This window comes from Sciurus vulgaris (assembly GCF_902686455.1).
Source record: "Sciurus vulgaris genome assembly, chromosome: 4".
Taxonomy (NCBI): Eukaryota; Metazoa; Chordata; class Mammalia; order Rodentia; family Sciuridae; genus Sciurus; species Sciurus vulgaris.
This window is the reverse complement of record NC_136464.1, coordinates 169011884-169031123: the sequence shown is the minus strand read 5'-3', so window position 1 is coordinate 169031123 and position 19240 is coordinate 169011884. Positions and strand designations below refer to the sequence as shown.

General features: G+C 34.4%; 1 protein-coding gene across 3 annotated transcripts in view; it reads right to left on the bottom strand.

The window, feature by feature from the left end:
• The window catches only part of GPC5 (glypican 5), a 1401099-nt gene that overhangs the window by 873103 nt on the left and 508756 nt on the right, over positions 1 to 19240 (bottom strand). The gene's annotated exons all lie outside the window — the stretch shown is intronic.

Sequence of the window (19240 nt, the reverse complement as noted above, 5' to 3'; positions counted from 1 at the left end):
ATTTTTTTATATCTTGAATTGAATTTGTTAGTTAATTACCTTGATTCTACTTATTTAATCTAAGGAAACAAAGCAAAATGGTCTCTTCAATACTTGAGGTTTATAAAACATTTTTTTCTAGAGATGTGGCCTTTAAACATGAGGAATTGTTTTTGAGTAGAAGGCACTGTGATTGTTACATAATAGGTTCTACTTAATTCAGAATAACATATCTAAACCTGGGCTAACATATATTAAATGCTTACTTGGTTTTATACATGGAGTTAATCAACTTATTAAGAGATTTTTACAGGTGACAAAGTTGAGACCTAGAATTTAATAATCTCAGGGCTAACAAGAAGTAGAATCAATATTTGGCTCATATTGCACTTGATAGGTACTTCATTGATATTATAATTTTTGCCTTGTAAAAATTAGTCGTGAGTACTACTTCCGTTTACAGATGAGAAAACTGACGCTTCAAACAGTGAAATAAATTGCAAAAGGTAATTCAACTAAAATATACTGAATCAAAGATTGTCCACCCTAAAATCATGCTGATAACAACTATAGGAAAGGCTGAGGGTATAACTCGGTGACAGAACACTTGTCTAGTATGTGCAAGGCCCTGGGTTCAATCCCTTGCACTGCAATACACACACACACACACACACACACACACACACACACACACACACCAAGAACAGTAACAGCAACTATAGGGGATTAAGTCTAAGGCAAACCTCAATATCATGTAGTTGATTGCCTTTTCACAAGTTGCTTTATCAAGACATTCCTTATAACTAAGGAATGAAAATAACAATTCTTAGGTTATATGTATATTATGTGAATAATAAATAATACAATTATGTCTGACATATCAGAAGTGCTGAATAAATGGTGGCTATTTCATTCAAATTCTATACTTTGGTGGAGGAGGTCCGATGGGGAACATTTTTTTTTTTTTTTTTTTTCTGCTCTGCCCAACAGAAGTCTGTGTTCCAGGTGTGACAGCATGGAGTTGACACAGGTAGATGTCACCTGCCCAGCCCTCCTTTCTCAGCCCTGCTTGTACCTAAATGTGGCCTTGTACTAATTATTGTCAGTGCAGAAGTAAGGGGAAGGGATTCATATCTAGACAGAGATTTTAGAGGAGACTATGCCTTTTCCTCTCCTTTCCCTGGACTGAGGAGTGGAGGAAGCTGCCCATCAACCAGAAACAATTATGGTTGACTATTATATAAACAAAAAATAAACTACTGTTTTGTGAGCCTTTGAAAATTAATAAAGATATTTCAGTAACATTTCACTTATGTCCCTAAACAATAATTTCATTCACTCATTCCTTCACATATACACAATCATACTCATCTACATACATAATCTTAAATAGATTCCAAGAGAAAATGTGAGATTGATGCAGATGGCCATCATTAAATAAATATTTGAATGATGACCACCTAGAAAAGTTATTCAACCTACAGATTTTAAAATTTTACTGGGCACGATATCTAAGTCCTTGGTTTGAATTCCCCTAATGGATGTGACCCAGAGGAGATAGAAAGATCCCTGTGAGTCTCAAATGTGCAAACTACACTTTAAGAGAAACAGAAGTACTACTTCTCAAAAACAAATACAAATAATACACAAGCATACATAGCTATGCTATGCCCATTCAATTATTTGTTTGTTTGTTTGTTTTTCTATATTTTTCCTTTTGAAGAAAATATCTGGGTGGAAGTTACTGGGTAGCATGTTTTTTTCTGACCATAAGAACTAATTTCTCTGTGTTAAATTGTCTTCAAAACATGTAACTATAAAAGGGATTTTAAAGAAAAAACAGGTTCTTCCTCTAGATAGGCAATAAAAACAATACCACTGATGTTCGATGATTTCTCAATCCAAGGCAGGATTTCTCAAGAGCATCAATCACTATTGATGTTTTGATCCAATTCTTTGTTGTGGGGACCTGCCCATGTTCTGTGACATAGCAATCCTGGCCTTTGCCACCGAAGATCAATATCAACTGCCTACCCGAGCTGACAATCAAAAATGTCTAGACTGAAAAATGTTCCCTTGTGGGACAAAATTTCCCCTTCATTATGAATCTTTGGTTCAAGGAATTTACTGAATGTGTCTTAGAGTATCCAAGGTGGGAAAAATAAGGAAGTTCTGAGCTATCTGCCTGACCTGAGTCCCCTGGTCTGGACCAAACACACCCAGGGACTTTGTTACTCAAAGCAGTCACCAGAACTCTGCCACTTCAAGAATTCAAGGCATTTCCACACTTTCTGAAAATATTCAATTTCTAACCACTTTTTTTTGACAATTCAGAATAATCTTTTTAATGCATAGATACGAATGTTATTCTACTATAACTGTGTGAGTATATTATAGATCAGCTCAGATAGAAAATATTCACGATGTCAATAAAAATTAATTCAATAATATATTACTTTATAAGTCAACTGTGGTTGGTATGAGAAAGTTACTTGAATATTCTTTTTGTAATATATTGTAACAAACTCTTTAAAATTGATATAATAACATCAGAGAAATTGGAATAGATTATGAATATATATTTAAGTATATGTGTGATTGATATATATATATTTATATATATATAAATAAAACAGCAAAAGAGTAACTCTCATTTTAAAATCTCAGGTACTCCAACTTCTAGATATATGAAAGTGAAATGATATAACTGATTCATTTCATTATCAATTTTTCCCCTTAGGTTTTTCTAGATCAGTGAGTATGAGGAGGATGCTGTGTGGTGTCAGTGTTAATTGGGGCACCACTGACAAACACAGACACGCTGATGACCTGTTACTGTCAAAAGATACAAAATTATAGTCCAGTCATTTCAGACTTTCAAATCATAGTCTCAGAATTATATGAGAATATCAGCATATAAAACAAGAAAAACATGTTTCACAATGGATATTCTGGCTTGCCCAATCAAATTTTGACTTTTGTATTTTTCAGACCTACTTATTGGTCAGCCTTTAACCACAGGATCATGTGTGATGAGCATGTGCTGAGTTTCAGGTACTCTGCAAGAATCTGAGGAGATGAAGGCAAGTTAGAGAGTGCTCTGTCTTCATGGCACTTGTGATCTACTATCTATAAAAATGATCAAGGTGGAAAGGAATTAGTCACTTCAGTAAGGTTAATTATCTTAGAATGTTCAATTATGCTTCGTGGAAGAAGCATGATTACTACAGAAGTATGATTTCTCTGTATCTGTAACTTTAAGTGATACTGATGGTAGAAGATGGCACTGTCCCTTTTGGGAAAGAATAAAAATCTATGTCATGCTGTAGTTTGGATGAATCAAGCTTGGTATGCAATTTATCATGATTCTCTGAACCCATATCAAAAATAATTAGAATATAATTAAATTTTTCTGTGTTAAATCAGGGAAATACATGAATAAAGCTTCAACAATCTCATATCTCTAAATAAATTCAACTTAGGCAATTTATCAATGGGAAAAAGGGAGACTAACTACTAATGATTTCTGTGTTGTTTCAAAGTCATTTTATGAAGAAATATAAATTTATGGTAAACAAATAATAATATTTGCATAGAAAAAATATTCTAAGCATATTACTCTGATTAATTCATAGATTGAAATACAGTTTAGGACAAAACAACTATAACTTTTAGTTTTTACATTTACTGCAAGTAAGTAGATAAATCCTTGCATGATTAATGATTCAAATTCAAATTCCACTTCAGTGAAGTTGATCATATGAACAATGTATTTATTTAACTTTCCCAAACCATCAGTAAAAATGTTTTAGTCTTTCATTAGAATGACTTTTTTTTTTTTTTTTTTTTTTTTTTTTACTTCTCATGAGTTTCCCTGGTATTCAAATGTACAAAAAGAAAATATTTAGAAAAATTTGCATTATAAGTACCAAGTTGAAAGTGACAACAGGGATAAAAAATGTTTTCCTCTATAAAAGTATTCACATTACTATTTGGTATAATTACCATGCTTCCAAAGCTTAAATCCCTATTTACAATATTTAGAGCAAATTAGTAGAGAAGTGGTGGGGGAGAGGAATGAAAAAATTAAAGGTTTCTGAAATCAAGCTATTATTAACAAATGAGGGCTGTTGAAAAAGAAAATTTATTACTGAAATGACCGTATAAAACAAATGGAAACAAAATTTGATTAATAAAATGTATTTCACTAAACTTCTAGGGTCTAGAGTTACTAGAACTACTATATATTTGATGTCATTGTATTATTTTCTAGAAGTTCTATATTAAGTTAGGGTTAATTCTACAGCTATTCTCATGGACTCCCATTAAAATTTCCTTGTTCCATTTGAGAATGGAAGATACAGCAACTGGAAGGAAATTCTTTCTTGCAAAAATGAACTTTTAAAAATTCCATCAATGTGAACACTGACCTCTGAACATTATAGAAATTAATTGTGGTATTGTGAATTCTAAATTCATCAGTGTCCACTCAATTATAAAATGAATAGATTAATTAATGATGTTAATATACTGATAAGCATTTTATTATTTCATTCACTGCTGATTCCAAGCTAGCACTTTATAAACGTTTTTTGTGTATTTTTAATTGACTTTGAAATTTACAGATAAGGAATATTTTTACAAAATGGAGCTCAGTGATTACTTTAGAATTCCACTGAAATGCCTCCTAACAGGAGGTCAAATTCTTCTATCATCTCTCAGATGGGTGGCATCTTCAGCACTCAGGCAATTTGGTAGTAAGCTATTAATGATTGACAAACTCAAGGAGTCTTAAAAACATGCATCAGAATTCAATATTTTGCAAACTTCAGATCTCCTTGGGAAACATGATAGAGTAAATGCTTCATCAGGGATGAACAGTTCTGTGATGGTTACTTTTAGACCAGGAAATGATAAGATTTCAGAGATGAAACAATGTTCTTTAATTTTAAAAATTTTTTAATTTTTTGTACTGAGAACTGAACCCAGAGGTGCTTCACCACTGAGCCATATCCCCAACCCTTTTGAAATTTTTTTTTTTTTTTTTTTTTAATTTTGAGACAGGGTCTCATTAAGTTGCTTAGGGTCTTGCTAAGTTGCTGAGGCTGGCCTTGAACTTGCAATCCTCCTGCCTGAGTCACCCATTGCTGGGATTACAGGTGTACACCACTGTACCTGGATGTGTGTTTTTATTTTTGATTTTTCTACATATTGATAGCTAAAAAGGGTTCATGAACTGATTTATTTATATCCATAAAACAATCTATTTAACTCAGGTTAAGGTACAGAGAGAAGAAAAAAACTATTACTCACCTAATCCTATCATGTCCCAATACAGTGCTAAATTTTGATATACTCTGTCTTCAAATTAAGGGAGTGCTTTACTTAGAATGTGTTCATTTGACATATAAATGGGTATATATATGTTCTCTATATACAGTTAACATATAGTTGTATCTAAATTTAATGTATAATTGTAGTCATCTGTATCTATTGAGAATTATGATTCTAAATGCATACTGTTCAATGTTCACATGTGTCGCAGTTCCAAAATCCGTGGATATTTGTCACCGCTTGTGGCAACAACTTGCACGGGTCTTATGGGTGGTGGACTGGAAACTGAGGCCCTTTTATCTTTCTCTTTAGTGCGCTGCTTTCTTGTTTGTTCATAGAGGATAGAGGAAATGAGGCTTACTTGCTTTGAGAGGAGAGAGAGAGAGACTTATCAGAGAAAAAGAGAGACTTTGCTTAAGAGAGAGAAACCTTGAGAGAAGGACAGGCTTTGCTTAGAGGAAGAGAGACTTGCTATGCCTCACTTAAGTTCTGCTGCTTCCTGGTGTGTCCTGCATCCCCCGAACCAAGGGTGTGTCTACCTAAGGTGTCGTAGTGATGCCTCTCAGTTCTCTGTTCTGCGATCTGCCTTCCGCTGCTGCCCCTACTCGCTGCTGCCACGCGTGTGTCCCCACTAGCTACTGCTGCGTGTTTTTCCCTCTGGCTGCTGCCGCGCGTCTAGCTGCTTTTTGGCTAATGGCTGCTGCGCGAGTGTTTCCTTTCTTCTGGCTGCTGTTGGCGCATGTGTCCTAGCTGCTTCCCCGCATGGCTTCTGCTGCTGTTTTTCTGCTAATGGCTGCTCTTTGTGTCTAGCTCTGCCTACGCTTATATCACCTCCAGGAGGCGGAGAGTAGGGCCACGCCTCTTAAGCAAAGATTAGGCAAGACGATTGGAGCAGGCAATTAGTGCTGGATAACACATGCGCATACATTGTGTGCGTGGATGAGAAAAATCACCTGAGTGTGCTTATGTCAATTAACCTCCTCACTGCCGATGTGATCAGGCGCCATCCCGGCACCGCCAACATCGCACAGCCCCCAACACACATGCATATATAAATATGTTAAAAGTAAATCTAATAAGGATTATGTACCTGTTTCTAGAAAACCAGTAATAATATTTCGGCATATTTGCTCCAGATATTTTTAAAGAAATATTGTATTATCATTTGCATTCAAATACTCAGGATGCCATAACAGTACCACAGACTGGGTGGAGTGCAACAAAAATTTATTTTCTCACAATTTTGAAGACTGGAAGTCCAAGATCAGGTTTCATTGGGTTTGTTGGGGTTGGTGTCTGGCTCTTTTTCTGGCTTATAGACAACAATCTTATTATCTGACCTTTATTTTGTTGGAGAGAGAGAGAGAGAGAGAGAGAGAGAGAGAGAACGAACTCTGGAATCTCTTCCAGTCCTGCCGAGCAGATGACCGCCTTCTTCCTGTGTTCTTACATGGTCTTTCCTTTGTGTTCAGAGAGAGAGAGAGAGAGTAAGAAAGCTCTGGAGTCTCTTCCTGTTCTTATGAGGATACCAGTCCTATGGGGCTAGGGCTGCATTCTTATGACCCCACTTAATCTTACCTGCCACTTAAAATTCTATCTCCAACTAGAGTCACTTTGTGGGCGAGAGTTTCAACAAATTTTAGTGGACAGAATTCAAGCCACAAGATTGGTGCAGTTGAAAAATCCAAATGATTCTTCCTCAATCATTTCCCTTTTTTTCACTTGTCAAATGCAAAATTTATCATGATATTCATTTGTTTACTCAACCAACTTACATCTATTCAATATCTGCCATAGGTGATTTACTATTCTGTGTATTGGAAAATAACAGTCTAAAAACAGTCAATATCATCACACTTTCCCATGGCTTTACTCTGCTTTGTATATGGAAGGCAACAGAAAATAAACAAAATAAAAGTGTATAATATGCAATAAGTTAAATAATGATAAGCATATTAAAGTATTTTTTCAAACAGGAAAAGAGGGTAGGGAATAGGAATGGGCTGGAACCACAAATAGGACAGTAATGTTAGTGCCCAGGGAAAATTTGGCATTTCAAAAACACCTGAGGAATGTGAGTACATATGCCAAGTTTTTATTATCTTAGTGGATATGTATTTATATATTTTGCTATTTATCATATTATTGCATTTGTCTATATTTATACAAAGTCCTCCATGTTTGTAAAATCATAAAATCAATTTTACTTCTTTCCAAGATTACATAATTGAACCTAGACTTATCTTCATGCCTTAAATAAGTGGAAATTTGAAAGCATCTATGAAATAAATGCTTTGAACATGAAAAGTATATAGTACAGGAATTTGATCTGTGAGAAAAGATAACCAAAATGGTAAGTCCTTTATTACTTGAGGTCTCTGCCTGAAGGAAATTTGAGAAAGTGGTTCAGGAATGCAGTCACCAACTGAGATTGAACGGCCTAAAGAGTTGAAGAGACAAAAACAACTGTTTGTAGGGGTTAAGTTTGCTGGAAACCCAGGAGGTAAGTCAGAAAGTGAAGAATTACAGGGAAGACCACTTCCAGAAATCTGGGCAGGGTACCCTTTGTCTGTGTTCTTGAGTTCTCAGACATAAATGTGCAGGACAAAACTCCACAAGCCTGGGGAAGAACAATTGGGGAGTGTACACTGAGCCACCCCCACATTTGGACCTACCAAAAAAGAAGATATGATATGTAAACTGTGAAAACTTCTAAGAATATTTTCCCTGGAAAATGTACATATATTGCCTACTAAACTTTTCTGGTTATTTTTTCATAAAGGCCTTATAATTGCACACTAACATAAATATAGACTTATTCTATCATATTAAATGTCACAAGAAAGTGATCCATATGATAAATGTAATTATTACTTAAGTAATATGATTATATTCATTTTATTAAAATGCAATTCGCAACATCCAAAATTATTAAGAATGAACTATGTGATAAAACAAAGTTAATTAACAAATGATCAGATCATCAAAAGCTAGCCAACTTGATTGTTCTCCAAGTCTATAAGCTATGAAATGTACAAAATTAATTAAGGAATAAATCCCTGATACACCTCTATGTTTGTGTTTATGTGTGTGTTCATTTGTTTGTGTATGTCTCCCTATTCATTTTCATTTATATGAAATAATGAAAGATCAACTGAGAATTGCAGCCATTTTTGATAATAAGTCCTGGTGGATCAAGGAAGTTCTTTTCAAAAGTAACTTAAATAAAAATGTTTTTTATTACATTTGGCACAAGATAAAGGGTTTACTTAGATATGGGTTTGCATTAGGAGAAAAATCACTGTCCAGTATAGGAAAAAAGTAGTACTAAAGCACTTTTGTGCTAGGCAAATAAAGTTGCAAACAGTCTTCGAGCCAAATGGAAATCAATTCTTATTTACTTTTTAAAAACACACCATTTCCTAGTTCCAGGGAGTGCTAATTGCTTATCACAGAGGTACAACTTTTCCAGAGACACCAGCTAAAGTTCATTTGGAAACAATCTCAGATTTCACAGACTCAGAAATGTATACTTCTATCATTTCTATATATTTAGCTATCATTTATCCACTTAAATTACTTTGTTCCTTGTTCTCACTATAGTTCTGGTGCTTCAGAAGACTGAGGATACTTATTCCATATTGTTTGGCCATTTGTTACAATAAGCCACAATCATTATTTAATTGTAATACACAAAATCAGTGGATTAAGATTTGCCCTTTACAGGGCAAAAATGGAGAAGGTTTTTCTCCAGTGGATGAGCTTAGAAAGAAAAGGCCTTTTCTTTCAAGTCATGGTATATGTGCTCACTATAGGCCCCATCTGTCCTTCATAGCTATAAAACATAACCATCAATCTACTTTAAGCTTCTTAGAAAAGACACAAAGCATGTTCATTATTTGAGGGAAATTTTTCTCCAGTAGCTAAGAGTAATTTACTTAATGGCACTTACAAAATCTTTCTTTCCCAAGAGTGATGAAAACTTCGGAAATATTTCACCATCTTTAACTCATTCGTTCATTTGTTCAACAGTTAATTGTTGACTACTAATTACAGGTCAGACAATTCCTAGTGCAGGAGATACAGCAATGAGCACAATTAGCACTGTTCCTGCTCTTTTGGGGTGTATATTCTAGTAAGGAGATAAAAGTAATTAACTAAGTTCCATATGTATATGTATATTAATGTACAAAGTACACACATATATATAAATAGCAAGTGTTTTAGTTAGCTTGTTTGCTTTTGTGACCAAAAGAACCCAACCAACTGTAGAGGAGGAAAGGTTTATTTGAGAGCTTATGGTTTCAGGGGCTTTAGTGCATAGAGGGCCAGCTTCATTCCTGGGGGATGGAGGTGAGGCAGAGCAGCATGGCTGAAGAGTGTGGCCGGGGGAACCAGCTCACATGATGATCAAGAAGCAGAGAGAGAGAGATTCCACTTACCAGATACAAATAAATACTCCAAAGACACTCCCCAATTCCTACCTCCTCCAGCCACACCCTACCACTTCGATTACCACTCTGTTAACCCCTATCAGAGGATTAATTCACTGATTCAGTTAAGACTCTTATAACCCAATCATTTCTCTGAACTTTCTTGCACTGTCTTACACATGAGTTTTGGAGGACACCACATCTAAAGCATAACAGCAAGATACACAATAGATAAAAGTAAGGAATAGGAGGAGTATAAGGAACATTGAAAAGAAGAAGGGGTGACATTCTTTCTATGACATCTATCTGAGACATTACTGGAAACATATTGTTGGTATAAAGACCTGAAGAGGTTGAAGGTATAAGCAATGAAAATCCAAAATCAAGAAGTTCATAGACAGAAGGGAAGGAGAAACCAAGGAAAAGCCTCAGTGGGAAAAGACCGGGCAGGGAAGTAAGGTTTGAGCAAGAGTGAGGTTTTAGTTTCTAATCATAACAGACTTTTGAATAAAAGTCTGCCCTTTTGTGCAGGGCACCATTATGTGAAGTATAAAAATTTTCCAGGGCTTTCTTTTGATTCCTCTTGTAGGCATGGAAGCCAGAGAAAGAAAATCTTAATGCACTGGGAATTGTTTTTGTGCTGAACTTATGAGGCTATTCTGTCTTATATTATCTTTATTTTAATCCATAATTACATGATTGTATAGAGACACATATGCCTTTTTAGATAAGTACTCATATTTGCAAGCCCAGTTATACCGCCATCTAAGTGCATAAGAAAAATCAAAGCTTTGAGAAAATAAAGTAGAAACTACTCTTAGATTAATGGAATTCTGACAAGTATATGCTCCACAGGGAAAACAGATTCAGCTAAATTATCCTATCAGTTTGTTGTTCAAAATTCCAGTGATGATCCTGGTACATATTTCATGAAATGCCTGGTGGTTGGGGTAGGGGGACCTTTTAATTTTTTAATCCACTTCTGGCAGCAGTGAGGGATTATAAGAAGCTTGTTTTTAATCTTCTCATAGATCAGATTTAGTGATTTTAATTTTCTCTCATTCTGTGGTTGTGTTGCCTGAATTCTGAGGTGTAACATTTCATCAATATGGATCAAGACTGCTCATGATTTACTGCTTTATTGTTCATAGTAAATGTGAAAGAGCTGTTACTTCTTTATTTTTCTGCTTGTTTAATAATCAAGGAAAGAAGGGACTTGTATAATAGTAAAAAGGATAAAAAATGCAGAACTAATGTGCAATATTAATGTCAGGAATTAACTACTTAAACCATTTGGACTGAACATTTTTTGCATTCATTTAGTATACAGTTCAGTCTTACTGGATTTGAGATATTGACAACCTATGATTTGCCAAATGCTATTTTCGAATTCAAACCTCTGCATATAGAATTTGACTCTATTTTTTTAATTAAAGAAAACAAACATCCTTGACATTGATAAAAAACATTGTATTAGATTGCAATTTTCTGGTGTTTTATAGATTGGAACAAATACTAGGTGCTTATCTTCAGTGTCAAACTTAATATTTTTTCTGCCAATTCTAATTCTGTTAAACACCTCAGGGTTTTCTACTCATTGATTACAATGCTCTCCAATGCTTTGCCTTTGTTGCTATCAACATAAGAGACCACTGTGTTTGCACGGAGTCACCTTTGCACACATTCTGATTCACTTCTGCAGTTGTTCTCAGCCCAACTTAAATGAATACAGAAACAGACTATTTTCTTTTTGGTAGAAGTGGAAGGGATATTTGCCATTGATATCATTTTTGTTTTAACAAAAAGCTTTCTGATTCAATTTATGTGCCCCATGCCTACCTTGTTTCCTGTTTAAGTAGAACATTGCCTATTTGAGTTGGTACTTTTTAAAATTCCTTGCATACATTTTGTTCTTTTTCTCTGCCTATTTAGATTTATTTTCTGTCTAACATGTTACTATGAAAAATGTTCTCTCCTCCAAGATATCCAACACATTGTCATTAGTGTCTGCTTGGCTTGACATCTCGCAATGGTATTTCCTTTTCTTTGTAGAACATTATGGTTTATGGATTCCAGGACTGTTTTGGGAAGGATGTGTTCTGGTCTGAGTTCTGGCATAAAAGCAGGATATTTTAGTTCCTTGTTGTGACAGATTAAAATTTCTTTCTTGGAGTCAAGGTGAAAGTATATTACCTTTCACTGAGTAGTGTCATGGAGGTTAAGGGCAGTGGTGTGCTCTTTGTATACCATTTGACAGACCTCTTAGTTCTTGCTCTGCAAAAGCATTCCTTTAACCCTTTCTTCCTTCTTTCCTTATGGAACACAGATTGATATCTCCAATCTATAAAGCCCTCCAAGCAGAAGTGATTTATGTATTAATTACTCCAAAGTACTCAGAAAGCATTTAAAACGAGAAAAAGAAAACAAAAACAAAGAAAGTAAAACAAAATATTTCTATATTTCTCATGTCAGTACTAGAAATTTTAGGGAGGATAGCAGGTGTAGAACACAGAAATGGTTATTCTTTATTTTCCACAATTCATTTTGGAATGTTTTACCATGTTGTCTACTATAGAAAAATTTATCATCTATGACCCACATAGCTCAAAAATATAAAATTGATATCAAAACTAGAAACTAGGATGGCAAAAATAATTCACATTAGATTTATTAATGTTAGAAAAGTTAAATACCAAGTAGGAACATTAAAAGATATGCCCCTACATTTCTGGGGGAGAGAAGATGCTACCGCTACCCCCTTAAATGACTTCCAATTGGTTTTTGTTTGTTTCAGAAAAGATCCTTGGAGAAAACCAAAAGGAGCAAGACAAAATTGCTATAGTTACTCTATATGAACTTTGTTCATTATAATCTCATTATGCTGTCAAATTCTCCATCCAGGAGGTAATCCCATTTGCCATTTTGAACATCTGATAAATGGAGAAGCATAATCTCAAATTAAGCATACTGAAGAATGTGTCTACCTCTACATGTAATAAGTCTTTCCAATATGAATGTGTTTCAGTTTCCCTAAATACAAAGTGAAAACACTACTTTGGTACTTACAACCATGCTGTTCTTGATACTAGTAATAAATCTTCTCTCTCTTTCTCTCTCTGGTTTCTTTTTGTTTTTATTGTCTTTGCATTCACCAAGGTGTGAACCCATTGTGTTGAGTTACAGAAATGCTCTGCACACATATATATCACAGTCATATGCAGTATAATGATGCTTCAGTGAATAACAGACCACGTATATGATGGAGGTCCCTTAAAATTATATTGAATAGTGGGTTGGGGATGTGGCTCAGGGCTAGAGTGCTTGCCTAGCATGTGTGAGGCACTGAGTTTGATCCTCAGATCACATAAAAAAAATAAACAAAATAAAGTTATCGTATCCATCTACAACTAAAAATATATTCTAAAATTTATATTGAATAGTGATATCATAGCTATCTTGGTTTGTGCAAGTATACTCTACAATATTTGCACAATGATGAAACTGTATAACATGTTTCTCAGAATGCATTCTGCTATTAAGGGATACATAATTGTAGAAGCAATTCAATTTGAGTATGTATATTTTCATATATTTCTCATATCTGATTGTCACACAGACCATGTAAATTCAAGAACATTGTGATCCATGATGAAGTAAGACTGGTAAGAAAGAATGTGTTATCTGAATTCAGCTGCTAAATTCCTAAATATTAATTCCAACTGCTCATTATTGCAATAAGAAAAACAGATTGTTTTAAAAGATCCTGTACTTTCATAAAATAGTTTTATTATGGGAATAAAAATATAATATAATGAAATCTAAATTAAATTAATTTTATACCACACTTTGTATTCAAATTCATTTTTCACAATATGAAGTATTAAAGGCTTTTCTTTCAATTACCACATGGCCATTTTTTCTAAAAATTTAGTGTAAGCTGACCTCTCAGCATTCCATTATTGATATTAACATATTATCTAGTGGATTGCAGTAACTTTTTCCAAAACTAGGCAAGGCAGATATCTGGGAGGAGGGGGAAAAAACCCTAAGAACAATAGTGCAAAAACTGACTTATATGAAATGCTTGGGATTAGAAATGTTTCAGATTTTGGATTTGTATGGATTTTGGAATAATTGCATAAACATTAGCTTTCTCAGGGAAAGGACTCAAATCTAAACACAAAACTCATGCATGTTTTCATATACACCTTATATATGTAACCTAAAGGTAGTTTCATGCAATATTTCTAATAATTCTGTGCATGATATAAAGTTTCATGTAATAAATCCGGCATGGAGTTTTCCATTTGTGTTGCGATGTTGTTGTTCAAAAAGTTTAGGGTTTTGGAGAATTTCAGATTTTGGATTTCAGGATTCAGGATGCTCAGCCTCCATTATTAAAAAAAAAAAAAAAAAAAAAAAAAAAAAAAAACACTAAATTTGTAATGGAATTCTGACATGTTGACTGCAATTTCATGTTGAATTATCAAGTCTGACCTTCAAATAACTCTTGGCACTAGATATTCTTTAGTGCAAAGCCAGCACTCATAAAAACCTTTATAGGATAAAACAAAATCTTTTCCCCAATAATACAAGCATTTTAAGTAGCTAATTTTCCCAAGACTGATTGCACCAAGTAACTCATCTGTGTTTAGTCAAGGAATGCTTTCTCTAGGGATGAATATAAATTACATAATAGTACTGACAACTTCACCTTCAACAGTTTTGCTTAAAGTAAACATACTATAATGTGCCTTTTTCAATTTTGAAATTGTGAAGATGAATATAATGGAATAGAAGTCATATTTTGATATCCAAGGAAGAAATGTTTGCTAAAAGTATGGTATGTAGCAGGTACTGTGCTGGGTGTGGCAAACACTTACAGAGCTAAGGCAGACCACTCATTTCATCTGCCTCATACTGCATGGTGATCATTCAGTCCCTGCATCCAGTTTTCTCAATGGCTTGAGTAGGACATGGATAATTCGAGAACCTTCATAACTGCATAGTACACAACAATGCCTAGCCATAGATAAACTGCTTTATATTGCTTAAGTTAAAAATTATAAAATTTGTGGCTCCTCTGAGTTTCAGAGGTATGCTAAATATCAGGTAGTTCTACTGCATGATAGGTCTGCTCCTTGCCATTGTCTGAGGGTATGCCAAATGCCGCCCTTTGGCTATAATCAATGTGCTACCCAGAGACTTCAGGCCAGCTTGAAGACTTCAGCTACCCAGGTCACTCAGACAATACATCTATGTGTTTCAAAGAAAATTAATTATGACATATTTCATTAAGGGACTAAAATATATCTAAAGTCATTTAAGGTCTCAGCAAACACAATACCAACAAAAACCATGGAATTTCCTACAATCTTCCAAATGATGACTATAAGTTTAGGTAAACAAATCAATAATACACAATAAGGTCAGGGATGTGGCTCAGTGGTAGAGTGGTTGCCTAGCATGAGCAAGGCCCAGGGTTCAATCCCCAGCATTGCAAAACAAAACAATATATTATAATAAAATGTTACAATTTCAATAATACTCAAGTAAATGTGTTTTACATTAAATTCTCATTTTCTCTTAGCTTAAGACTGATCAATATTTATTTTTGAAGAAAATAGTTGTGTCTAAGAAATATAAGGGTAGTAGCCACATATCTTAGTACCTGTTTTTCTCTATTCAAATGCAGCACTTTTTTTTAAACTCATATATGCACACTGGTGTTTGTGCTCAGTGTCTCTGAAAAACCATCTTTCATGTAAGCACATGCTGTTCAGAATTTTCTTTTGAGAATAAGAGAAATGAAAGGACTATACAGGAATAGGGTAGCTAAGCAGTACCTGTGGGGTTGAAACAGATGGTTGTTATTATTGAATTTAAAATTGTATTCATGGATTACATTTTTGAAAATGTTAGGTCTGATTTCATCTTCAAGGATATAAGCTCTCTTAAAAATTAAGCCTGTTTTGTAAAGATCACTGGCCAGATTTCGGTTCAGTAAAAATACCTTGATTTTAGAAACAGACTTTTATAGTTCATTGTATACATCAATGGATCTGCTCATTTAGTTTTCACAGCAGCTCCTTGAATTTTCAGATTTATTTGTCAATACAGAAAATGGACCTTAGCAAAATTTAATTTTTCCAATGTTGCTGTAATAGAATATAGAGCAGGGGTTTCGTCTACATTTTTGTACTATGATCAAGTCATTTCTCTATATGAAAATGCAAAATATAATTAAGATGTTAGATGTAGATTCTGGAAAATATGGTGAGTTTGTTAAAATATGATCAAATATGGATAAAAAGGGAATGCACTATTTTTTGATTATGCTCTCTGAGTATTTATTTTGTTTCTTGGAGAAATTTTAAACCTGTCTAATATAGTTGAAATGGAAAAACATCATAGACCTTCAAGTAAGTAACATCTTTGAACCTACAGGGAAATGAAAGATCTGAAAGTTTAGGTTAAAAAGAAAGAATGTGAGCTGGAAAAAATGAGAATTTTCAGAGCAATTGAGCTAAAACTATCTTCAACTGAAGTTCTAATAAAACAGGCTCAGGGAGAATCTGTTTCCTACATGCACAAACATATTATAGGGTTAAATTTAAACCTATTCTCATTTAGGTATTGTTCATGCCAGATAATTACATTTAAAACTTCAATTCTGGAACTTTGACTTCTAGAAGTGTGAATTAGCTAATTCAGACCAATTTCTTGCTAGAAAAATATAGAAAATCTAGAGTAACTGTTGAAACCTGCTGTAAGACATTAGAGTATAAAAAGATACAGCAATCAATATTAAACCAAGATCAAGAAAGAAAGAAATAATTTAGCTTGGTCTTTGTGCAATTTTCCTCAGGGGGATAGAAGGGGTTATGAGAACCTAAAAGTTTTCTGAGTAGCTAAGATGCTGAGTAGTACCTTTGACAGATTGTCAGGAACGGAGGACAAAGCTTGGAGTAATAAGAGCCAACAAGGAAGAGAAGACCTTCCCAATGCTCAGCTTGAGATCATTTGGAGGTACACAGTCCTTGCAAGGAGGAAGACCCTCCTTAGTTACCCCATTCCATGATAAAACATTCAGAAGATTTTGGTTTGTTCGTACCATAGGTGTCTTCCTCAAGCAAACACAAATCCCATCTGTAGGATGAAGAATTTGCTACAGGCTTCAAATCATTTCAAGAAATCACCAAAGATATAACTTGCAAAATAACATTATCAGCCAAGAAAAAGAACAACAAAACAATTTAAAAAAAGTAGAGAGGACGGACAAGGTAAAAGACTCAAAGTGACTTCAAATAGATAGCTATTGTACAATTAGATTAACATAATGGTGCTTAATGTTCAAAAATACAAAAGAAAAGATTGTAGATTTTGGTAAAGAATAGGAGATTCTAAGAATGGACATAAAGTATTGATTGTATATGTAACTCCAACACTGAAAAACACATGAAGAAGAATAAATAAGTGAACAAATCAATTTAATAGCCAATTAGACACAGTAAAGTAAATAATTTTTGAAGTTACATAAATTTGAATAAAACATTCAATAATAAAATAGATAAGGACAAAATAATGGAAAAAAACAGAGGAAAATAGTAAAGGGAAGTTTGAGAAAATCTGTTAAATGTGAACTTAAGAGTCCTAGGAGGAAGAAAGAGGGAATCAGAAGAAATCCTTGAAGAGAGAAAGCCTCAAAATTTTCAAAACTATTCAGATCTCATCCAGAGATTTAAGAAGTTCTACAAACTCAGCGATGGGTTTTTTAACATCTTAATTTAGCTTCCCATGATAAAATTGAAATACAAAAAGAAAAAAGTACATATCACTTTCAAACAACAGGAGTTAGTGCATATATAACATCTCAACAGAAATAATGTATGCCAGGAGACAATAAAATATTTTCAAAGTGCTGAAAGAATGTATCCATCAAGATACATTCTTGATGTGTCTTGGTTATCAATCAAGAATGTGATGTCCTGTGAAAAAATATCCATAAAGTGACAGATTCAATCTTCCTCACTTTTCAGTTCTTACAGGATAGTGATGGTCACCTAAATCAAAATCATACTATTCATCCTCTAAAATCCAAAGAAATCAATAAGGAGAGTAAATAGAATAAGATAAAAGTCTACTTCCATGCCAATTGCAAACTAGACACAAACTATTTCACATTTCAATTTGCATACAAGAGGAAAAATAAAACATCTCAGTTCCAGAATGCACACCAAAACAGAGCAGGGAGATTCAATGAACAGGAGACACAATTTCCTGCTGGTGAGGTCACCAATGATATCATCTGGGCTTGCCCCAAAAGAAAATAGGGGAAGTCCTAGCTATACCCACCATGGGGACAACATCACTAGCCCTGGAGTGTCAACAGAAGATGCCATGTGTAAGACTGGGAAGGCAGTCCTTTTGGAAAGGGAGGATGTCCCTTTGAATGTCAGTAGCAACAGAAAGATACAAGAGGCTTATTTGAAATTCCTATAAAACAAGATAATTTCAGACAATTAGAAAACAGACTGATCTGTCCTATTAAAAATACACCACTTAAACCAGGCACGTGGTGCACACCTGTAATCCCAGGGGTTCTGGAGGCTGAGGTGGGAGGATTGTGAGTTCAAAGTCAGCCTCAGCAAAAGCCAGGTGCTAAGCAATTCTAATGTCTCTAAATAAAACACAAAATAGGGCTGGGGATATGGCTCAGTGGTCAAGTGCCCCTGAGTTTAATCCTTGATACCCAACCTCCTAAAAAAACAAACACCATTTATGAAATTAAACTGCATTTCTCTATACCCTGAGAAGAACATGCTCTTGAATGAAGAAGCCCAATAATCCACTCTCATTTTCAGTTTTTTTTAAAATTGCAATATCTTTGCAGGTACATTAGTTTCATTTCTACTTATAATAATGCTTTTGTAATTTTCTAGGGAACTACAAAAATAGGTGCATCTATGGATGCTCCAAATGCAGTCTAGACCTTTTGCACAGAGAACTCACTGACTGGTTCAAAACCATCCCTTGGTGAAGCCAGTCAGAGTTACATGGTGCCGGCTGTTTTTGTGTTGTTTGGTTTTTTGTTTTCCCAGTACTAAGGATTGAACTGAAGGGTGCAATACCACTAAGCAAAATACTCAGATCTATTTTAAATACTTTTTATTTTGAGGCGTGGTCTCCCTAAGTTGCTTAGGGCCTTGCTAAATTGCTGAGGCTGGTTTTGAATTTGTAATTCTGACTCAGCCTCCTAGATCACTGGAGTTAAATCTTGCATTTTTTCTTTTTTAACCAAACAGCTCAGTGTCTCTTTTGCCAACAAGAAGACCTGAAATGATTTATAGCACAAGAAATGTATAAGAAGTTGAGAATTTTTTTGTATGATTACAGTTAAATATGTACCAGTGAACCAGACCTGCATAAACCTATTAACAAATTTACAACTTCAAATGACCTAACACTAGACATCATTACCTTATGTGTATGAT